We start from the raw sequence: 25,418 nt of genomic DNA, 5'->3' as shown, positions 1-25,418 counted from the left end.
ACCTTCGTAGATACAAAGAGAATGGCAAGGACAAATTCAAAGTGTGTAACTATACGGAAAGGGCTTTTGAGTTTGCATCTTACCAAGAGAGAACAAAGACATCAAGGAAAGTTCTGATGGAGAAAATACAGATCTAGTTACATTAGTCTGGAAGTATAAGACAAAGGAAAATGGGGTAGAAGTATGAACATTTTCTTGTAGATTGGGGAGAGGAGCAGATGTAGTTACTTCCATCTCACAGAGATAGGTCAATTCTGTATGCGCCCCATGCCCACTCCTAGGATTAATTTGAATGACAAGTTCAAGTTAGAGGTAACTACAGAGATGAGCATCCTGTGCATCAGCAGGGAGATAAAGAGAGCTGTAGCTTTTTGAAATATAGCTGTGCTGGCTCTGTGTCAACCTTGTGGAGAACAAGGGAAAATAAGCAGTTCACTTCAACAGGACTATAGTTTCACTTAACTGAACTCCTTATATATCCATGTATAAAGCTGCAGGGCTTGTTGGTCTTGAGGCAGTACCAGGGCAGACAACTGGCATTCAGGAGCCTGAGGCTGTTGAAAAGAACCTTCCCCATGACATGAAAGTGAGAAGGTCCTTCAAGAAGGATCTGACTTTGACAGATGGTGATGAGAAAGAACAGTGGTGATGGTAACTTGGAGCAAAAGCTCATTCTGAGTAGTCCTACTGGAGAACATTTAAGAGACTGGTTTGACTGCCTTAGGGAGCTAGAAGAAGTCATCTGGAGAGCTGGCAGGACTAAAATGTCAGAATAATTAGTTTAGACAATCTAGCCCTTTGCTACCTACCCATAGTGTGATCAGTGTACTAGAAGCAGCAACACCATATGGAAGCTTACAGAAATGCAGCTTCAGGATCCCTCAGACCTCTTGAGTGAGAATGTGCATTTTGACAAGCTCTGCCTATGATTCTTGTTCATATTGATGTTGGAGAAGTACTGCTCCAGTATTTAATTGGATCACCTGAGATGCTAAAGCTGGTGAGCTCAGGTATCTCCATTTTCAACAAACATTCCAGGTGAAACAAGAGGATCACAAACACCAAAGCTGTAGTTTAGGAACATCAATCTGATGAAGATGAACAGGATGGATGTCAGGGTAAAGGGATAAGCACCAGTAACAATAACAATAATGTAGATATGATTATACCTATGCAATAGTCCAGCCAAATTAAAACTACCTCTTTGATTCCCAGTTGGCACACAAGAACAAAGGATGGATAAAGTATCTAGGAGCTCTCCTTATACTTAGAAAATTCATCCCAAAGGTAGCACCTCCATTCCTTCTTCCTCCTTCCTGGACTGCAAGAGGAGTAGGAGTAGGTTAGGTAGGAGGTAGGAGTAACCTTACTTACTCCTGTGCATCAGCAGGGATAATACTAGTAATCTTATAGTTACCAGCAGCTGAGCTACCAGGAATGTTGTCATTTGTTAGGCGTTCATAACTGTGGTTGTTGCTGTTATAATAATAATAATTATCACTAATGCCTTGGTTATGCCTCCTCATCTATCCAACCTGCCCCCTGTAGATTGGGCTTCTTTAGCTCAGTAGGACTGAAGAACCTGAGTGAGAGGGACCTGAATTTAAAGCAAGTCAGCCCAAAGCTGCAGAAGCTAGTCATGTTCTTCCCAACCCAAGGAAACAGAAGCCAACGTAAGGAACAGACTGGGCCCTGATGTCTCTTCCAAAGGCATATCCAGAATTGGAAGAATCATCTCACATGGCACAAAATCAGAAAACAAAGACATATTCCTTTTTCGAGTTCAAAAAAATGGTCATCCTCAAACACAAGTTCTAATTTTCAAATTGTTTCTGATATATAATTGTTATATATATCAAATTGTTTCTGATATATAAATTGTTTCTGATATATATATATATATATATATATATATATATATATATATATATATATATTTGCAGATGATGGCAATGACGATAATGATGACTAATGCTGCTGAAAATATTCCACCTTACCAAATTACTTTGTGGTACCTTAAAAACCATAAGCTCTACAAATCTCATCATATCCTAATGCATTGGTCTGTACAGACCCAGGAAGGAGACCAGCCTCTGTCATTCATCAAAGTGTCCTTCCTAATGCACTCGAGGTTCCCCTTAGAAGTCCCTCATCTGCTCACCAGGCAGGCTTCTTCCTCACTCCTCTACTATGAAATCACTGCCTTTAGTATATTTTCCTCCTGTTTTTCTTATTTAAGTATTAAGTATTTATAAGCGTAATGTAGCCATGCCCCAGTTCATCAATAGCAATTCTTTATATTTAAAGACAGAGAAATGTAGGACATTACTGAGTTACTGTTTCTGTCTCTCTCACTCCATGCTGATTTGTTTCTTTAGCTGGCCTCTGAGCTTGCTGTTCATATCATCCCAAATCTGCCACCAGAGTATAGTTAATACTTGGAGGGCATGACACTTTATACAGAATATCCAGCTTTATGGATCACTTAAGTGGTGATCAAGCCAATGATTTGGAGAGAAAAATTATTAAATCCTTCTCTCAAATGTAAACCAAAGTAAATTATGATGAATTAATGATTTTAGTGTAAAAAATAAATTTAAGAAAAGCAGACTGCTAATATAACCTTGATTTGAGGTAGAACCTCCTACAGCATTATACCGAAGTCAGAAATCTTAAAAGAAATGATTACCTGAATACAAAACTTGTGAAATTTGAAAAAGCTGTATTTTATCAGCAGCATTAAAAGGCAAATAAATATTTGGGGTAAATATTTGTAACATATGATGAACAAAAGATATAATATCACATATGGAAAAGCTGAAATAAAAAAACTAGAGAGATTTGAAGTAAACTTTTGGAAGTTTAATGGCAAAGGTTATAAAAAGGATATTCAAAAAGAAATATATTCAGCCAGTATGCATACAAAATGTGTTCAATCTCACATGTGTAAAACACAATTCAAAGCCACACTTAAAACTATATTATTCACCTATTAATATCTCATTCAGTGCTAATGGTGGTGTTTATACTTCACCTAGCTATGTAAAAATGTACTTTAATCATATAAAAAGTTGTTAATTATTAAAGCAACTAAAAATAGGGGACTTAAGTATAATGGAATACTTTGTGGCCATGAAAATTTATTAGCTAAATCTATAATTATTCACTTAAAGATAGTTCATGATATATTGCTACCTTAGAAAAAAAACAAGTTAATGTGAAGTATTTTTCCTTAAAAATTGTTCTTTGTAAAATGAAAATAACAATATGAATATGTTTGCTTAGAACACTAAAATATTCAGCATAATATCTGGGTGGTATTTAATGGCTTACTAATTAAATTTTTATTGTTTATATATATATAATTTTATATAGTATGTATGTGTTGGTTATGAATGCATGTTCATTAATTTTTAAGTGAATAAATATTTACATTGGGTGGGTAGGGAATGGGAGCCAGCATAATATTGCTGGGGAGCCACAAAATATTCAGAAGAGGCTCCCTCTCTTTTTGCTAGATATAAATGTTCCACTCCACAGAGGGAAGAAAGACAGGCAACAGTGATAGTAACTCCTTTGCTCTGACTCTGATTTCATTGCTTGGTCCACTTTCTCAACTATTCAAGGAAATATAGACAATTAAATATCAACATGGGTTGTACTGGCTATTAGCAAGTAAGAGTCTCATAATGGTTTATTTGGCTAATGTAAGCAATATGTGTCAGTATTTATTTACGTGAGATTTCAAAGGACTATGACACCCCTGAGTTTCCTTTGTTATGTTAGAAGAACTTTTGAGTGAGCCTCACCCCTATGATTTCTCTGGTCAACCTCTTCACTTGGCTGGCCAGAGCACCTTTTCAGAACTTCTGCCTTAACCCCTTCAACTACAGCCTCTCCTAAACAGCCATTTTCCTCCAAAGCTGGAGCAGAAATGACAGTATCACTTAGAGGTATGCTGCAAACCAGGAGAGAATCATAAAAATAAAATTTTGAATTAGAAAAGAAAAACCTTTGTCAATTGAAATCACAAAGGTCAAAATGTGCAGAGAATACAATGGTGACAGAACTACTCCCTTTAAGGAAGAATGGTGCTTGTTCACATAATCAAAGCATCATGTGAATTAAACTCCTAGACTGTGGACCATGAACTTGGTGAACAGGAAGAAATTTTCAGGTAGTTCTTGGCAGAATTTACCGACCTTGAACAGAAGATCCAGATATTTATAGAGGCAGGTCAGAGACCAGTCTCCAAATAGCCAATTCTCTGCTACTAAATGAAAATCTTCTTTGAATAAGTTGGTGGTTCTCTTGGTGCCCCTGAAGCCCAAAATTATTTTGTTTTTCCATTGTGAATTTTTGGGGGTGTGATGATTTGTTTCCTTTTAAGATGCCATCCCTGGGGCACCCACTAATTAGTAAGGACCCTGGAACCCTGTGTCCGCAGTTCAGGGAAATTACCAGTAGATGGCAACATTGGTTTAGTGAGTAATATAGCCGGTACCTCTCTACGCAGATTGCAGGTAGCCCTATAGATAGTCTCCCTGAGATGTTAAGTTTAATTCTTTGTAAACACAAAAACTATATGTAGATTCCAGCACTTAGAGGGAAAGAGGGACCGCTAACAATAAAAGTGTATAAGTACCATGGGAAGTTCATTAGAACAACTGGTGGTTGCCAGAGAGAAGGAGGTCAGAGGGGTGGGCAATATGGGAGAAGGGGAGTGGGAGATACAGGCTTCCAGTATGGAATTTATGGGATGAATAAGTCATGGGGAGACAAGGTACAGCATAGGGAATACAGTCAACGGTAGTAAGAACACTGTATGGTGACAGATGGCAGCACACTTGTGGTGAGCAAGCAAAAGATACAGACTTGTCCAATCACTATGTTGTATACCTGAAACTAACGTAACATTGTGTGTCAACTATTCTTCAATAAGAAAAAAGTGAGGTTGCACTTCCAAATACGAAGTTGAAAAAAATCTGTAGGTATTGAGAGTCTCCTAATTACCTGATACCTTATTATCTATTAGTATTTTTGTAAATTCCATATCCAGAATTTATACTCTTCTACAAACTAAAATGCAGCCTTCCCTAATTGCCTTCCTTCCAGCCCTACATGTTCTAGTTATTGATATTTAAGCAACATTTTACGACCACCATAACCATGTAAACTGATGTCCTTAATTATCCCTAAATGAAGATGCTGACCACTGTGGTCAAGAGCTATGGCCTTGGAAATGAAAAGCCATAAGTTTAAATTGTTTGCCATTTACCTGGTCAGATTATTTAATCTTGTTAAGCTACGGTGTCTCTGTCTATAAAATGGTGTTAACAATATACCTGACTCATAGGATTATTAAATGAGAGAATATGTGCTTAAAATGTTAAATTTAAAGCACTGTGCCTGGCACATAGTAAGCCCTCATTAATGCTATCTATGGTCATTACTTATAGGAAGTCCTTGATTGGACACCTTTTCCTCTGTTTGAACATTCGGATGGAGCAGCAGACCCACATAATCACAGTTTCCCACCCTAATCACAGAGGATGCAGGAAAAGGCTACCCCATTAGCAAGGGGCTCCCTGGATCCCCCTCCTTTTACAACTGATTTTAATCTTTCTGTCCTCTCAGTACATCCTCTTTGCAGTTATAGCTCTTATCAATGCTGATTCTCATTTCCCTGGCTTACTGGCCCCACAGTTTTTCCTGCAGATGTGTCTGGCAGGGTTAGTATTCCCCCCCCCCCATTCCATTTCTAATACTTTCTTGAAATTCTTACTCAGCAGGGTCAATTTTTCTTTTAGTTATCTTTCCAAGCATATTCCAAACATACTGAAATGACTGGACACAGCATTTTATTTTCTACATATCCCCTCCAACTCTATTTCATGTCACTGTCTCCTTCCTCAGTTCTTGTCCTACCATGGTGGGCCAGGTTAGTTAGCCAGTTGAGGTAAAAGGTATGTCATTAACCCACTGATCTCAGAAGCTTACCACTCCTTTATCTAATGATCCCAGCTTACAGGAAATTTAGCTGTAATTCCATTTCACAATCCGTTTGACAAAAATGCCTGCATCTTATCTTCATTGTGAATGTGCTGTTCTTAGAACTCAACAACATTACAACCTGAACCAGAAACAGTGACCCTCTCTCTCTTTAGGGTCGCATTAAAGCAACTTGGCTGTGGTAGCTGAATTGCCTCTATGTATTTATAACAAGGGAGAGAAGATGGAATTGGCTGAGTCAAGTTTCCATTAAAATCTACTCTACCTTTTCTAAAGATCTAGTAACAGTTGGTAGGTCTTTTAGAATCTTAACCAGCCCTATCCTGCTCTGCTAGAAATTATTCTACAAGGACCCACCCCCAAACAGAGGAGCGGCGGGATTCTTTGCCCAGACTGTGGTCTCTCTACCACTTGATATTCTACAATAAACCTATTCTGAGACTCTCCTTCCATCTGAGAGCCCGAGTACACAAACAGATGATGGCCAGAATAAATGACTACAGAACTCTGACCCACAAGCCCTACAGTAATCAGCCTGGGAAGCCAAACCACACCTATGCAGGAATTGGTCCAGAAAGGTCACAACTTGACCAAGTCAATGACTTCCAGTTTCTTCTTTCTTTCTTTCTTTCTTTCTTTCTTTCTTTCTTTCTTTCTTTCTTTCTTTTTCTTTCTTTCTTTCTTTCTCTTTCTTTCTTTCTTTCTTTCTTTCTTTCTTTCTTCCTTCCTTCCTTCCTTCCTTCCTTCCTTTCTTTCTTTCTTCCTTCCTTTCTTTCTTTCTTCTTTTTTTTCCCCTGCTCTGCTTTCGACTCAGGACCAATCAGTAAAAGCCAAATAATCACATAAACCAATCACATAAGATGCCCTGCTTGTAGTTAGCCTATCTTCAGCTTCTCCAGTGCTAATAATGCCCAATCAGAGCATACCTGGAATCATCTTTTTTTTTTAGTACAAAGCTTTCTCATTCCCCTCCCTATCTTTGAGTCTCTGACAAACGCAAGTGATGATGGTTCACTCCCTTGCCAAAGCCAGCTCTGAATAAATCCTTCTGTTTGTTCTCATTTGGGTAGTCTTTGTCATTTCCACAGATTTCCTGGAGGTTCCACTGAAATACCACTGCACTGTCCATTGCTGCTGACCTTAGGTTTTCATCATGCACGTACCCGTGGACATCCTTGGTGCTTGGGGTTTGTTGAATACATACAGATGTGGTAAGTCAGCAGAAGCTCTGAACTCTGCTCCCTTTGCATTGAGTTCCTTAGTTACTTGTCATGTTTGGTAGCCAAGTTTGTTACTGTCCCATTTGTTTGACATCTTTAGCAGGCCATTCCTATTCATATGCCTTTTCACTTCCTTTTGTACTGTTTGTGTTGTGCTGTCTTAAAATATTGTTTCTCAAAAAGTGTTGTTTATTCTAAACACTTAACAGCATTACAACTCTGTGAAGGAGACTCGCAGGGTAGAACACAAGCATAAGCCTTAGAAGTCTATTGTTTGAGCGAGCATCACAAACCAGAAAGTTTGAGGTTTTCATTAGATAGGCTTCCATCTGGACAAACTTTGCTGTGGGTCACTGATAAAACTGGATGAGGTCTTGCTTCCATTTCCATTTCTTTTTTTTCCCCCCAGTCCTGAGAGCTTAGCTTTCATCCTTAGAGAGTGTTTTCTCTGCTTTTCTGACTGCCAGGGGGCAAAGACTGTCAGGTCTGCTTTTAAAAGCAGCCAGCAGGTCGGGGGCCTGAGACATAAAATACACAAGTCTGGCTTTTGAGCAAGTCTAAATCCTCTCCTCTAAGAAAAACTTCTGCTTCTTCTGTGTACTCCCTTTATGATCTTAATCCTTGGAGTATCTCTCTAAATGGCATAACTTCACCAAGGATTATATGGACCTTCATAGGCCATATAGGGAACATTTGAGTTGAATAGAATTGTTCATCTGAGAAGTGAATCAAACAAATAGGAATACAGTTTCTCAGGCCCAATGGACAGGACTTTTTGGATGGTGTGAAGAGGATTCCAAATAAAATTTTGATTCAAAAATTGCTTCTTTAAAAAAAAAAAAATTGCTTCTTTAAAAGAGTCTTCAGGTGGCTCAGTTGGTTAAGCACCTGACTCTTGATTTCGGCTCAGGTCATGATCTCAGGGTTTTGAGATCTAGCCTGGCATCAGGCTCCCTGCTCAGAGCAGAGCCTGCTTGAGGTTCTCTCCCTCTCCTGCTGCCCCTGCCCCTCCCGCCATGCTTTTGCATAAATAAATAAATAAATATTTATTTATTTGAGAGACTGAGTGTACAAACAAGGGGGAGAAGCAGAGGGAGAAGAACAAGCAGATTCTCCACTGAGTAGGGAGCTCGACACAGGACTCAAACCCAGGTCCCCAGGATCATGACCTGAGCCTAAGGTACTTAACCCACTGAGCCACCCCAGCACTCCATAAATGAATAAATCTTCAGGGATGGCTGGGTGGCTCAGTGGTTGAGCATCTGCCTTTGGCTCAGGGTGTGATCCTAAGTCCCAGGATTGAGTCCCACATTGGGCTTCAGGCATGGAGCTGGTTTCTTCTTCCTCTGCCTGTGTCTCTGCCTCTCTCTCTGTCTCTTATGAATAAATAAATAAATAATCCTTAAAAAAATAAATAATTAATTAATCTTCAAAAAAAGAAAAGATTCTTTGGCCAGGGTAAATGAATAATTTGACCAGTTTAAGCAACCAGCTAGACTCATTTCCCTGGTACCTCCATCCTATCCTTGTCCTTCATTGCCTCCTTATATCCAGGTGTCCCTCTTCCTCCTTATTCTCTCTCCTTCCATTCCTCTGTCCTCCCCTCTTCCTTTTCCCCTTGTCCAGACTTCCTACATTTTCCCAATGCTTCTCCTAAGATCCTAAAATGCCAGTTGCTTCTAAAGATCTACCCCTTTCAGAGCCAGATATGCAGGCAACTCTAGAACTTATATGTCATATAGGAGCTGAATTAAAAGCAATTTAAGGAGTTCCCTAAACCAGACAAGATCAGGTATTATTCTTAGAAGAATTTAGAATTCGTCTGAGTATATATGACCCACGGATACTTGACCTATATCATTTTTAAAAGGTGTTGGTCAGAACCATGCCCACCCAAGATGAAATAACTGTAAATATGGATGGTCAACCTCCTAGCATCTACAAGAGCTACTCTTTACTAAACCCCTTCATCTTTGCTCAACCTCTTTCTCAGAGTAAACATACCACACATGTGGTAGGTACTTCAACTAATGCATAGGCTCTCCTTACCTTTCAGTCTTTAGCTGAAACCTTTGAGTCTTTGAAAAACATTTCTTCCTGCTCTACAGTACTACCCCTCCAAATTTAAAAGAAGAGACTTACTTTGAAATTAAAATTATAATATCACATAGAAGCCAGAGTGACTATTTCATGAGGTTCCAATGGACTCCTGCATTTATAACCAAGCTGTGTCTGCTCTAGCTATATCTCTCCTTCCTCTGTTATATTTGATGCATACCCCAGATAAAGGTATTGACACATGCATTATTTCAATTTCCAATTGCTGCTGTAACATATCACCACAAATTTAATGGCTTAAAACAACATATATTTATTATTTTATAGTTATGTTTTTTTCCAAAATGGGTCTTCCCGTGCTAAAATCAAAGTGTCGGTAGGGGGGCATTCCTTCTAAAGGTTCTAGGGGAGAATCCATTGCCTGGCATTTTTCAGAATTTAGAAGTCATCTGAATTTCTTGGTTCATGGATCCTTCTTCTACCTTTAAAACAAGCAATGGGGAATCTCCAAATCCCTTTCTTCTTCTACTTATAAGGACTTTTGTGATTATATTGGTATTACCTGGATAATCTTGGCTAACCTCCTCCACCTCCAGGCTAGATAATTAGCAACCTTACTTCCACCTGCAAACTTAATTCTCCACTGCCATATAGTACAACATATTCACAGGTGCCAGAGATTAGGATGTAGCCATCTTTAAGGGCCTATTATTCTACCTATCATAATCTGATGTCTGCCACTCCATGGGCTAAAATTTCCACTGACCCAGGAAAAATTATTGGAGGAGAGCCTATTGAAGTTCAGATAGATCCAACCATCCAGTTATCCAAATTTCTCTAATATCCCTTGGAGTCAGAAGCAAAGAAAGGCCTCAAATCTACAGATAAAAGTTTGACACACAAAGGCCTTCTCATATCCTATGCTAGTCTTTGTAACACTTGTCCTGCCAGTAAAGAAATCAAACAAGACAAGATATTGATCTGTTCAAGACCTCAGAGCTATCAACAAAATTATTATCCCTTGCTTTCCATTAGTACATAACCCAAATACCATCTTACCATCAATTCCAAATGAAAACACTTGCTACACTGTGATGGCTCTCTGCTCTACCTTTTCCAGTGTGCTTCTAGACCAAAAAAGTCAATATGTCTTCACCTGGGGAGGACAACAAAATACCTGGACAGTTATTCACCAAATCCCATCCTATTTTTCCAGATTCTCAAATAAGATGAAAAGATCTATATTCCTCTTGTTATTCATTTCTGACACAGGTAAATGATCTACTTTTTTCAGAGGACAATTAAGCCTATAAAAAAGGACACCTCTCAGCCTTATGAGAAAAGGACCTAACATTTCAAAAGCTGAATTATAGTTTAACCAAAGCAGAGTCCATTACTTATGAGTACAAGTTATCTATGAAAGGAAAACGCTCCTGATGGACTAAAGACTACGCAAACTTGCTTTAGCCCTGGGCAAAATGACAATTTAGAAGGTTTCTAGGTTTAACTGATTTTGCAAATAATAAGTATCAAATTTTTCTGGGTTTGCAACATCTCTCAATGAATTGACTAAGGCTTCTGAAAGACATACTCTCCTCTGAAAAGCAAAACACAAATAAGCCTTCTTTAAAATCCTTAAAAGAAGGCTCTTTAAAATCCTCCCTCCCTAGGCATTCCTTACAACAGAAAGCCCCTTTATCTATTTGTTCACGAGAGATCTGGACAAGTTGAGACTTTAACTCTTCTTGAGAACCATCAATTTCTATTGCTTAATATATCCTTACCCTTGACCTGGTTCAAAGGCTTGACCACCTTGTCTTAGGAGATTAGCTGCCACTGAAAAACTTGCCAATGCTTTTGCTGAATTAGTTCTAGGCTTCCACTTTGACCTCATGGTTCCTCACACAGCACAAACAGACTTTACTGTTGAGAACAAATCACATTTTTTAGCCAGTCAGTTAACTTCTGATGAGACTGTTAGTCTTCCTCACATTACTATTCACCACAGCAATACCCTAATACTGCCAGTCTCTTGCCCCTACCATAAGACAGGAAACTTTATGATGATCTTATCCAAAGTAAGGAACTTCCTATACATCACTCAGATTTAGTAGAGACTCCCATTGAGCACCCTGACCTATGATTATTTGTTGATGGATTATACTTCAAAATGAAAACTGAAGGTTATAACATAGGATATGTTGTCACTAACTTAAATTCTCCGTTAGAATATAGTCTTCTAGCCAACATAAAATAAGCTGTGGTGGCAGAACTCATTATGCATACTGGAGCTTGTCTTCTAGCCAAAGACCAGAGAACAAACACATATACAGAGAACAGATATGCCTTTGGAATAATACATGACTTTTTAATGCCTTGGAACCAAGGGGGTCTCTCAGTTACGCTGGAACATCATCAAAAATGGACAAGTTAAGGAACTTTTAGATGCTTCCTAAAGAAGCATCTAAAGGTTGAGGCTGCTGCAAAAAGAGACAATATGGAAGCTAAAGGAAATAGTATATTAGATCCTTCTACCAAATAGGCAGCCCTCACTAAGGCTATGATCTTAATTAAACTCTCGAAGGATAAATCACTTGAGGGATTCAAAAAGGCCATTGTGACATATCAACGTTAAGTCCTTAAAAAGAAAGAAAGGGAAAAATTTGGTTGTACCTTTTATTCAGATCATCTCTTGTACTTACAAAGATGCGTGGAGGCACAAGATACTTTCAAATGGATGTTTGCTGAATTTCTCTATGAAACACCTCATTATAGTAAAAACAAACTGGTTACTATCTTAAATCAACATTGTTGGAGAAAATTCATAGACAGTTGAGGCTAATTTCAGGTTATATGTCACCTGTTAACAACACAATCTTGGAAAAACTATAAAGGTTGGACATAACTAGGAACCACAGCCTCAAGGACTCTTTAAACACCTCCACGTGGGTTGTATACAGCATACATCCCCATGGGATTTGAATGTATTTTAGTTAATGTATGCCTATTCTTAGCACCAGTTGAAACACGTCCTTGCTAAAAAGTTCCAGTCTGCACACTCACTGAAAAGTTGTTCGATTATGTGTTTCTAACCTGGTGCATACCAACTTTTACCTAAGTGACCAAGGCACATGCTTTATAGGAACCATTTTAAAAGAAATAAATAAGCCATTAGTCTCTTACTAAAAAACTACATTGCCTTTAACCACCGCAATCATCTACATTGGTTGAAAAAACAATGGCATCTTTTTTTTTAAGATTTATTTATTTATTCATGAAAGACACAGAGAAAGAGGGGCAGAGACAGAGGCAGAGGGAGAAGCAGGCTCTATGCAGGGAGCCCGACGTGGGACTCAATCCCGGATCCTGGGATCACACCCTGAACCGAAGGCAGACGCTCAACCACTGAGCCACCCGGGCGTCCCGACAATGGCATCTTTTAATTAAAATTAACACAATTTTCAGTAACCCATGAGCCTCCTTTGGGAGGCCAAAGCCACTTCCACTAGCCTTTATGGTCCACTCCCTCAGGGACATATCACTTTTCCACCTGTGAACTGGCAACTTAAAGACCCATTCACATAGTGACCTATGACACTATACTCAGACCTGTTGCAAAAAGACATGACAAATTATTGTAAGGGACTCATGAAACAAACCCAGCCTTATCATTTATAAGTTAAAGCTGCCTTCCTACTACATCTTCCTAAACAGTCTCTTCATGATCTTCCACCAAGAGATTATGACTACTAGCACAGACATCAGAAGAAAATGCTCTTGATGCTCATTAGAAGGAATCTTATTAGATACTCTTAACAAACAAAAAACTCCAGGGAGTCAATCCTTGGCTTCATGTTTTACAAATAAGCAATTCTTAGTACTTCTAAGCAACACAATTCGAAGTTACTCCAATAGGGGATCTGAAACGGAAGATTCTTGGATGTCTTATGGAAGCAGCCAGTCTTCAGATGTAGACAGCTGACCCAAAACCTTCAGAAAAAGCACATGATCTCAGATAGTAGCTTCTGCCTAAGACATCAGACAAACAGCCCTAAGTCTTGTTTTGTTTTGTTTTACCTTCTTGTCTATAACCATTCTTCTCATTTTCTATAGACATGTTTGTCATTCACTCATAATGGCCGTCTCTTTTTTCTCTTTACTAAAATTGCTATTATAATTATAGTGAAATTTGTTAAATCAAATCTACTAATTCAAATGACATTCTTAGATTCTCCCAAACAGTAGCCATTGTCCTTAAGATTACCAGATGAATCACCTATAACCAGATCCCCTGATAAATATCTCTGAGCAATTTTTGTCTTATCAGATAAAACCATAAAGAATTATAGCTGATGACATTTGCATTTGTACCTACATGGACAAATGACTTTAAACAAATCAACCTATGACTTTGCTATTGTCCTTCCATCCAGAAGAGCCAGTTATTATTATCTACTGATCAGACCCTAGATAATTCTAAATTTGAATTCCATAATCTTCACTGGATGATGAGCCAATTACTCACTTTGGGGATTCAGATCTGTAACCCCTCCTAATAGGGATTCAGATCTGTAACCCAGATAATGTAAGGCCTTGGTTGCATCCTCATGTAATGAAAAATTCTTTTTTTTTTCATGGCTCTTCATGTGCCCGTACTATTACTACTTCATTTGTGACCAGGATGCCTGGTCCTGTTTGCCTCAAACTAACACCTTATATACTTTAAGAATACTATGCTATGATTTCTCTGTATATGGAGACCTTAATTCTAAATATCACTAAGCCTTAAAATTTCAATTCAAATACTAGCTCCAAATAAGGCCACCTTTGATTATTCAGGAATTCTACCTAAGAGAATCACTGACTCACTATTTGTATGTACAATCAGGGCTTTGCTCCCAAAAGTAGGAATTCTATAAATAGAAAGACTGTAAGAAACTTAACATTAGAAGAAATTATTAACAATATCACCTTTTCCCTAGATGGAATACACATCAGTCTCATCTCATTGTAAAAAGTAGTAAGGAATGTTTTCATTGATTTAGATTTCTTATTGATGCTTACAGTGGGTCTCCATGCCACTAATATTTCTGGCTGTCCATAGATCACTGAAGCAGGTAAGGTAGAACAGCCTATACTTACCTTAAGGAAAATATACTTGATCTATAATGTGATCCTAATATCCCACAGAACTTGTGCTCATGGTCTGACTTGGGCAATCAAGGTTCCCAGTTCCAACACATCTTATAGGAACCTATGAATTGTTCTAGTTTTCATGAGAGCGATCATGATCCTGGTTTGTTGCATTCTATTTAGAATCTTAAATGTTTCTCTGCAACCAATCATTAAATGATAGCTATGATAATACAAAAACAAGAAATTAAAGATTTTGGGATACAATGACTATGGAGACAGCCAAACCCTGCATGAAAAAGATGTGGATCTCTAGGTTTCCATGAGTTAATCAACCAGTTGCGTGTGAGTGAATAACCCAATGTGGGGGATTTAAAGGCTGAATATACAAATGGATAATGATCAGACCATATATGATAGGAGAACCCTGACCCACAATCTCTGCAGCAAGCTCCAGGCAGCTTCCTTATTTTTGTTTTCACTTCCAACTCAGGACGAACCAGAAAAAGCCAAATCTACTCTAAAATCACATAAGATACCCCGCTTCTGGTTTCCCTACTCCCAGTTTCTCCATAGTAACAATGTCCAATCAGAAAATACCTAGAGTCTTCACTTTTCTTTTTTTAATTATACAGTTTAGCCACTCTCCTGACTATCCCTGATTTCCTGTCAAATGCAAGAGGTGGTGACTGAAGCATAACAAGCACTGAATAAATAGCCTGTTTGTTCTCATTTGGGTGGTCTTCATTTATTTTCACATATTTGCACACTGTCCATAGGCAACCCAGTACACTAAACTTTAGCAAGTATACTTGTAATGTAGAAAATGCAAAATAGCTTAGGAATTATTTATTCTCCCCTTTAGGATATGTGTATTCTTGGAAAAGTTAAACATCTCTAAGCCTCAGTTTTCTCATCTGGAAAATGAGCATAACAGTATTATCTAAATAGATGTGGTGTAATGATTAAATCTGATAAAACAGAACATGCTTATCCTATTGCCTGGCACAAAGGTATCCAATTAGCATTGACATGATGATAATGAATATGATGGTTTTTTTGCCTGCTATGTTCTGCAAACTGGATTGTAATCATATCTTGCTATTTGTTATGTCACACTGATGTTAAATTACATCTACAATGGAATACACACACACACACACACACACACACACACACAATCACACTCCACTGTAGATGCAGGATTTTTTTTGAAGATTTTACTTATTTATTCATGAGAGACACAGAGAGACAGGCAGAGACATAGGCAGAGGGGAGAAGCAGGATCCCTGAGGGGAGCCCAATGCAGGATTCAATCCTGGGACTTCGGGATCACTCGAGTGGAAGGCAGACGCTCACCCATTGAGCCACCCAGGCACCCCTGTAGATGCAGTTTCTCAACATCAATGTGTATACACACACACACACACATGCACAATTTCAAGCACACACAGAAGTATACAGAGTATGATGAACCTCCTTGATTTGTCATCAAGTTTCACCGATTATCAACTCATGCACATGATTTTCATCCATAGTTCCCCAGTTCACCCTCCCATATTATTTCACTTGAGGCAAACCCCAAACATCATTTCATTTTTATATTCCAGTATATATTATTAAAGAATAAAGACTCTTTTATAAAATATAGCCATAATACCATTATCACCACTAAAAATTCCTTAATATTATATGAGTTGCTTGTACTTTGAATCTAATATGGTGAGAAGTTTAACATTGATTTATACACACTTCAATAGTTTCCACACATTTATGGCTCTTTTCTTCATTTTTACCTTTGTTTAAAATGGTGTTCATAAAAATGAATGGTCAGTAATTGGATTCTATATTTTTGTCAAGAGAGAGGATTTGAAATAAAACTGAGTTTTGTCTCCATTAATATCTATCTTCACTACCTTAGGTGAGTTTTCTTTACATTTTTAAATATTTTAATATTAAAATATCCAAGCAACCTAGAGTAGGCTGTATGATATTTACTATTTAGTTCATTTTAATACAGTAAAAAGAATTATAGCAAAATGATACCATGGAGAATATGTATGAGGGTTCACTTAATGAGTGCCATAAATATACGTTTAAATATTTTCAAAATATTTACCATTTCCCTCAGAAATAATTTACCTGAAGGATGATGAATTTTTGCTTGTCTGATTCATTTGTAAGGTTCAGTTTATTTACTGAAGATTATCGATGTACAGTTACCCGTAAATTGAGAAAATATCCTGTAGGTTGCATATTTACGAAAAGTCCTTCCCTATCATTTATCATCCTCTAAACACATCCTGACCACTTTTGCCATCATCAGTTTTGAGCAATTGATTTTCAGAAGCAAACATTTGAGGGGAGTGGATGAAGGGAGGTTGTTAGAGCATTCCTGTTTTTATGAGTCAATAACTCACCTCAATGAAAAAGATTTAATTTCACCAAGGTAAGTGAAGTGCCCTTTTAAAAGGATAAAAAGAAAATATCTTAGATTCATTCTATATACTTATTTCATTAGATGTTCTTTTTCTCTCTATTCCTCTTGACACATTTTTTTTCCTTCCAAACTATAGTAAATGCCACAGTATCCCAATATCTTCATAAGCCTTATAGAAAAAACACTTAGAATCAGAGTTAATTCAGCTTAGTGAACCATGGTCTTTAATTCTGTCTGTAAAATAGCAACAATGATGAAATGAAACAAAAAAAAATCCTTAAGAAAAAATTTCTTTTTCCAATCAGAAAAAAACAAAGATGGTAAAAAGAGAAGAATGTTCTAAGAAAAGTACGATTTTTTTTCCTAAGTTTTTATTTTAATTTTGTCAAGTGCTCATCAGGACAAGTGTACTCCTTAATCTCCATCACCTATTTCACTCACTCCTGTGCCCCCTCCCCTCTAGTAACCATCAGTTTGTTCTTGAAAATTATGACATTTTAAATTTATTGATAGAAAATATGTTAGTCAAATGTCATTATTAACAGAAATGTCTTATTTTCATCTGAAAAACAATAAAATTGGCTTCCAGATATTTTCCTTTCACAAATCTTAGGAGACATAACTTAAGAACCTTAGTGTAAGTATGTCCTAAAACCAGTTAAGTCTAAATTCAAATTTCTGTGTTACTAGCTTAGGGTTTGATTATCTTCTTTAAGCGAATAACATCAACTGTTCTTTTAAATACTTTCCGGGAGAAAAACCAGAAGATATAATTGAAGTTGAAAATACAATCTTTTCTTGCTTGCTGTCATTAAACTAACTTTGAGACCCTTAGTGACAATGGAAAATATCAAATATCAAATCTTTCAACTATAACAATTCCATTCTTCTCAAAAGTTTATTCAGTCAACCTCAAATAAATTCTGTGAAAGATTCTCTCGTCATTCAAAATTTTAAAAGTTGTTAATTTTCATAACTCTTCTCAGAATTAATCTTGGCACCATGATGAACGAAAGTAAGTAAAATTTTCTCCAGCATTAATATACCCTTATAAGCCAAATTCCAACTATATTCAAATTGGAGGAAATCATATCCAGTTGTTGAGAACTCTGACAAGGAAATGACGGTTTAAGGTGAATGGCATATTGCCTACTATTCAGCTTCCTCATGTCAGGAAACTGGTTCATTTTTGGCAGAACCTGAGGCATGCTTTACTTAGTCTACAGGTATATCTTGGAATGCCCCTCAATCAGTGATTCCCTCCACATCCAATTATGACCAATTCCTGTCACCTCAGCCTTCTAAAAGTCTCTCTAATCTGCCCCATTGCTAATGCCTTAGTTCAGGCAGTCCTCAGCTCTCAGCAGAATTTTAACTAGAGGAACTATTTAAGGGAGCTCCCTTACTTCCATGGCCACCCACCCAATAATTGATCCTTAATTGAAAAACCAGAGATCCATCCTCCTAGGGAACAAAGCTTAGGATATCTAGCAAGCTAGTGTCACACACAAAACACTTCACAATTTAGTTTCTCCACACTTCACTACCCTCTCTCCCTCTGTTTCTCCTCCTCTTTCTCATCTTCCTCCTTCCTATTCACCCACACATCACATCACATTAACCCTAATTTCCTCCCACCTTCCCAAACACATAGCCCTTTGAAACTACACTTGGACAGTATTATCATAGAATTATTAATATTTATTACTAACAAATAGTATTATAGCCCACTCTACAATCTTTGAAACTACACTGGGTTTTTTTTTCCTATTCCTATGAATAAACTCACACAGTGTCATAAATATTTATTCTGTTGACTACCTCCCTGTTAAACTATAAATCATGTTTGAGTCTTAATCATTATTAATCTCCTTGATAAATATTCACTGATGTGAAATTGATTCTGACAGACAAATCAATGTAATATAATAGAGATCCAATAAATAAACTACAAATATTTAAGTATTCATTAAATGATAAAGATGTCATTTCAACTCCATTTAACTTTACTGGGATTTGTAGTAAAAAATTTGAAGAAAATATGTTAGACCTTAGCTCATACAATACAATAATATGTATTCTAGATATGTTAACAATGTAAATGGGTTTTTTTAACTATAGAAATACTGAACAAAAATAAAAATCAATATTTATATTATGTTGGAGAACAGAAAAGATTTTTCCAAGTTTGACTCCAAAGGCAGACATCAATCAGAAAAGTAGTGTTGGCTTCCCTAATTAAAAAAATCTATAGCAGTGTTGTTCAATATAACTTCCAGGATTGATGGAAATGTCCCATAGCTACACTGTCCAATTCAGTAGCTGCTAGTCACACATAGTTACAGGACACTGAAAATTTAACTAGTGGGACTGCAGGACTGAATTTTTTATTTTAATTTAAATTCAAATTACATTTAAATTTAATAATTACTTGTAGCTAATGGCTGCTATTTGGGGCAACATGGATCTATAGGTTCAAATAAGATCCTATAGAAAAAAAATAAAAATGTAACTCACAAAATTGAAAGAAATACATCCCTTGGTTGAATAACTACATTATAGTCTTAAAACATAAATTGCTCTTTTTTAAAAAAGATTTTATTTATTTATTCATGAGAGACACACAGAGAGGCAGAGACACAGGCAGAGGGAGAAGCAGGCTCCATGCAGGGAGCCCAGTGTGGGACCAGATCCTGGGTCTCCAGAACCACGCCCTGAGCCGAAGGCAGATGCCCAGCCACTGAGCCACCCAGGTATCCCAATATAAATGCTCTTATATGATAGTAAAAACAAAATCCCTATTGGAAAAAAAGTAGAGTTACAGACGATATGCAAAAAGAAATAAAAATAGCCAATTAATATATGAAAGCCCCTCACCAATGACTAGTTATTGGAAAAATGCAACCTGCAGCAATATACTGACAACTCTAAATTCTCCCCGTCAGCCCTCTCCCATCTTCACCTCTTTCCCATTAGTCAGATTTGAGTCTATCCATTCTACTCTTTCTTAACATCTTTCTCTTCTTTGATCATTTTTTTTGTTTTTGTTTTTGTTTTTTTGTTTTGTTTTTGTTTTTGTTTTTGTTTTTTTTGTGACAGCCACCTGGCAAAACCTCAGTCTTGGATAAATGCAACAGTCCACAGCACCGACTACAGAACATGACATAGAAAGCTGGACCTCCACAGCAGAGGTGGATCCCTGGATGTGTGGTCTCGCTAGCTTATTCTCAGCACACCCTGGCCATCCCACATGTATCTTTACCAGCAGTCTCCTCCTTTTTTCTTCACTGGCTCTTTTAAAAGCTTTCCACCATTTCCAATTTCCAACTCTGACCTATTGACTACTAGTCTCAGCTCCTACTTCCCAAGAAATTAAAGACCACCACCTGACAAGAACTTTCTCAATCTCCAGCCAGTATAACCTACACATTAACTCCCCTTTGTACTTATTCTTTATGCTTCCCTATTATTACCACAGACTCTTCAAGGTCCAAGTCTGTATTCCACTCACATTCTGGATTTCAGCCTCTATTTTTATTCCTTCTTTTTCTTGCCTTTTTATTTCACCCTAACAGCATCTACCCCTGAAGCATTCAAAAACACCTAATTCCACTCTGATTTTGTAGAAAATATATGATGCAATGGCTGACGAAATCAGCTCCAAATCCCAGCTCTGCTGCTCAATGCTATATGATCATGTTCAACCTCTTTCATGTTTCTTTCTCCTTATCTGTAAAAGCTATCCATAGTATAGTCATGAATATTGAATGAAAAGATTTCCACAAAGCACTTAGCCCTGTGCTCAAAGTATGGCAAGCTCTTAGAAGATAATAGGTGTTTTCATTACTATTGTTAACTCTCCTTGGCCTCATATTCTTTCCAGCCATCCTTATCTCTCTTCTTCTGTTCAGAGTAAAACTTTTAAAACTTCTCTTTTCAACTAATTTTAGCTTCACAGAAAAGTTGCAGAAAGAGTACAGAGTTCCATGTTCCCTCCATCTAGTCCCCCTAGTGTTAACTACATTGTGTAACCACAGCCCTTGTTCCCCATCGGAAAGTTATTATTGCTGCAACACAAACTACAGACTTTATATAAGTTTCACCAGTGTTTGCACTAATGGTATTTTTCTGTTCCAGGATCCAATCTGGGATCCCACCACACAACTAGTTATTTCTCCTTAGTTGCCTGTAGTCATCCTTTATCCATCCTAGTCATGACCTTAACACTTTTGAAGGGAATTAATAAGTTATTTTGCCGAATGTCCTTCAGTTTGGATTTGTCTGATATTTTCTCATGTTACAATTTGAAAAATTCTTGCATTTTTAGCAAAATGCCACAGGAATGATATCGTGTTCTTCTTAGGACATGTCAAGAGATTCATGATATCAGTATGTCAGGGAAAAACTTTTTGGAAGAATTATCTCCTCTCAGTGATCCCACTTCATCTCTTCCCTCCTGCTTCTCAGTCTACTGTTCCCTGACTTCAGTTCCCATCAGTCTATTGAAGCAGCTCTTATCAAGGACACCAAGAACTCTCTAGCTATTTGATTTAAAACACACACACACACACACACACACAAACTTCTTCTCTTCTTTTTTTTTTTTTTTTTTTGATTCTTCACTCTTGAGCTACAATAGTAGCCTCAACATCGCAGAGTACTCTCTCTTACTCAACACATGCACTCAGCTGCAGCAATGCCACACTTACCTGATTTGTCACTAACCTTTCTGAGTGCTTTTCTCAGTCCTCTGTCCTGACTCCTTTTCTGGTTCCCTTCTTCTCAGTGTCAGAGTGCTTATTTATAACAAGGCACTCTCCCCGGAAGAAGGCATCTACATCTTTGTTGTTACTTGCCATCCATATACAGGTAATTTCCACATCTATACCTTCAACACATTTCTCTCTCCTAATTTTCATACCTACATATACAAGTGTGTTCCAAACATCTCGATAGGATATCCTGTAGGAATCATAAACTGAACATATCCCCCCAACCAATCCTCACATTTAGCCTCCCCCACACCTACTAAACCACTATAGATATAAACTCAACAAAGTAAAGAGTAGGTCAAGAATGCTATTTGTCCTTTGAAATAAATTTTTATTAATGCAGTGTAAGATTGCATTAGATTTTGTGGCACCCACACCACATAATTGACACATATTGAGCTGACTACAAAAGAAAAATCTCTGTTTTCTTAATAAACATATTGCTATAGCTGTTTCCCCAGTTTTGTAGTTGTACAGATAAAATTCAGGACACACTATGTCACTCTGTTGAATCTGGCCCATCACTCAAGTCTGATATATTCTGGGATCCAAACATGGTAATTCAATTATTCGTTAAATCAAGATACACTGAGCAAGCACTAAATGCTCAATGTTTTGTGAGACACTGGAAGTGCAGTAGTAAGACAGACTTTTAGTTGTAACCTCAGTCCATTCTTCTCTTCTTCTACAGTATTACAGTTTAATCTGGGCTCCTGGCCATCAGCTAGATACAATGCTGCTCAAAAGAAATACAATAAAAACCATATATGTGGTTTTAGATTTTTAGTAGCCAAGTTAAATGAGGTAAAAGGAGGTAAACTTCATTTTAATAACATATTGTATGTAGCCCAATATATCTAAAGTATTATTTTAAAATGTAATTAATATAAAAAGTATTAATGAGATATCAGAACTTTCATTCTAAGTTCTAAAGGTCAGTGAGTATGTTACACTCAGAGCACATCTCAGTTCAGACCAGCCACATTTCAAGAGTTCACTAGCCTCATATGGCCACTGCTACTGTACTGGATAGTTTAGAGGTAGAGAAGTGTAACCATGTTCTTACATGTGGAGTGTGAACACAAGTTACACTTGCAATTTACTCAGTTTGCCATTCCTCTCACGCAAATTCAATGAGAATGTCTTCTTAATCTTCATCTAAAACATGCGATCCAAATACAATGAAAAAGTAGGAAGAAACAGGATAGAGCTCTGTCACACACAACTGGATACTTATACATATAGCTTATAATGATCCATTAGTCAGCAGTTCTTCTCGTACAGCCATTCATCTAATTACTTATCTTAATTGTCTTTACATCCACCCTATAGTTCAGTGTGTATTTTCATAATAGTTAAGGACTTAGAAGACATTTGTTTGGTCCCACAGCCTCTCTAGTAAATCTCCAACATTTCTGGGCTTGCTCCACCACCTTATTAAGGAGTTAATTCACAAGAACTCCTCGATAATCTTTTTGATATTTCATCATATCTCCTGCCCTATTCTAAGAAAATGTAATAGTTGACTAAATGTTTGGGTTGCTGTCATGACTATTTACAGTCAGGTGGAGATTAAGAATGTTAGGGTTTTGGGGCACCTGGGTGGCTCAGTGGTTGAACATCTGCCTTTGGCTCAGGGCATGATCCTGGGGTCCTAGCATCAGGTCCCACATCAGGCTCCCTCTGCCTATGTCTCTGCCTCTCTCTCCATGTTCTCTCATGAATAAATAAATAAAATTAAAAAAAAAAAGGATGTCAGGGTTTTTGGGTCCTGGATGGCTCAGTCCATTAAGTGTCTGCCTTTGGCTCAAGTCATGATCTCAAGGTCCTGGGATTGAGCCCCGCATTGGGCTCCCAGGGTTTATTTTTTCATTTTTAATCACTAGTGATTTGTGGATTTCCCGAATTTCTGAAGAATGTATTTATATCGTGTGTGTGTGTGTGTGTGTGTGTGTGGATTTGAGTGAGAGAGAGAGGGAGGGAAGGAGGGAACGTGAGTGTGTATATGTATAGCAGGCTGTAAGGGAAAACAAGGGAACTTGCCTTAACTATATTTGCATAAAAGAACACAGTTTTTTGTTTAGATTCCCTCTTATAAATGAAAATATAGGATTTATAAAAAATATTTCCATTCATTTTTACATAAGATAAGAAATTTTATTCATATTAAAATGCTATTACCACTGTTACCATTATTATTTCCCAGGTTGGGGTAGCCAGTGCTCATCCCTCAGTGAATCACTTCATGTTCTCCGATGGCAGATAATCTACATGAATTAGTGACAAGGGATGTTGTAGAATTTGTTTTAGTCATTGCCTTAGCATTGTGAAATAAATTGAATATATATATATGTATTCTCTCATAAATATATATAAGACATATATATTTATGTCTTACAAGTACACATGAGAAAGAAAGAGTCAATGGCCAAAGTCAATGGCAGATAACAAATCAATAAATAAAACACACTCTACTCTAAAAGTCCACTGATGCATTTCCCAGACAACCATTGCTGTCTAAAGATGGTAGCTCTCTCTCTTACTTCCTTCTTGTTGACTAGGAGAAAGGTGCCTTGTAAGTGGGAGGAGAGGATATGCCTGATAAAGGACTATATTCAATGTCATGCGAATCTGTCTCATTGAAGGGCTGTATGTGGCCACAGATTTTGGCTCAGCTTCTGATGGGGCTGAAGGGGTGAGTCATTCACTCTTTTTATTTGGCATGTCACAGTAATGATGTAATGATTGCTAAGGGCACCTGTCCAAAATGTACAGGATTCTTTATGAAATACAGCTTGAGATATCAGTGGGAATATTTTTTTAGGAAAAAAAAAACAGGAAATAAGATGTTTTATTATTTTTCATACTTTCCTAGTGACTATGGATTATTTTTAAATATTTCAGCCTTCATCAACTCTTAGCAGTCCCATTATATTGGATCCTTCCTCCCTAAACCATATGTAGCTAAATTAAAGAAGATAGCAAAGTCAGCCAAATGAACATTAGGAATAAAGATTCACAGAAACGGTCTCTACTACAGAACCCTGTCAAAGAACCCCTTCTTCCTTAGGACAGTAGTTTAAAAACAGCAGAACTTAGGATGACCACTGTGTCTGCTGCTACATCAGAGTTTACAAAATGACCACCCAAACATGACCTTCTTTAAAATATATGACAGTTGAATGAGGTGCTATTATTTTCTTTATTACTATTATTACACCTGACTAAATAAATAGGAAACCTAAGATTTAGAGATGTTGAACAACTTATCCAGAGTCAACCAGCTAATAAGTGACAGAGTACCAGACTGCTCAGTTAAAATCCATAGTTCTTGCCACAAATGGCCTCAGGAGACTGTAAAAGTACACTTAGAAGTGTACTTAAATACACAGGACCTGGTAAAATAAGAGAACCATGCCAAAAACAAACTATAAATTTGTACCTTTAAATGACAGCTTATAAACACTGATTTAAAAATTCAAAGGGATCCCTGGGTGGCGCAGCGGTTTGGTGCCTGCCTTTGGCCCAGGGCACTATCCTGGAGACCCAGGATCGAATCTCACATCAGGCTCCCGGTGCATGGAGCCTGCTTCTCCCTCTGCCTGTGTCTCTGCCTCTCTCTCTCTCTCTCTCTCTCTGTGACTATCATAAATAAATAAAAATTAAAAAAAAATAAAAAAATAAAAATTCAAAACTTTGAAACTGTTACACCCAAATGAAATGTTCACAGATAAAATAACCCCTTGAGGGTATGCCCAATATGTGTGCTGCCATTGACACAGA

General features: G+C 37.4%; 1 protein-coding gene across 6 annotated transcripts in view; it reads right to left on the bottom strand.

Moving 5' to 3' along the window:
* Positions 1-25,418, bottom strand: part of GRM8 (glutamate metabotropic receptor 8) — a 746,206-nt gene that overhangs the window by 303,807 nt on the left and 416,981 nt on the right. The window lies entirely within an intron of this gene.

This window comes from Vulpes vulpes, chromosome 7 (genome assembly GCF_048418805.1).
Source record: "Vulpes vulpes isolate BD-2025 chromosome 7, VulVul3, whole genome shotgun sequence".
Lineage (NCBI taxonomy): Eukaryota > Metazoa > Chordata > Mammalia > Carnivora > Canidae > Vulpes > Vulpes vulpes.
The sequence above is the reverse complement of the archived record's forward strand: the minus strand, read 5'-3'. Positions and strand labels throughout refer to the sequence as shown.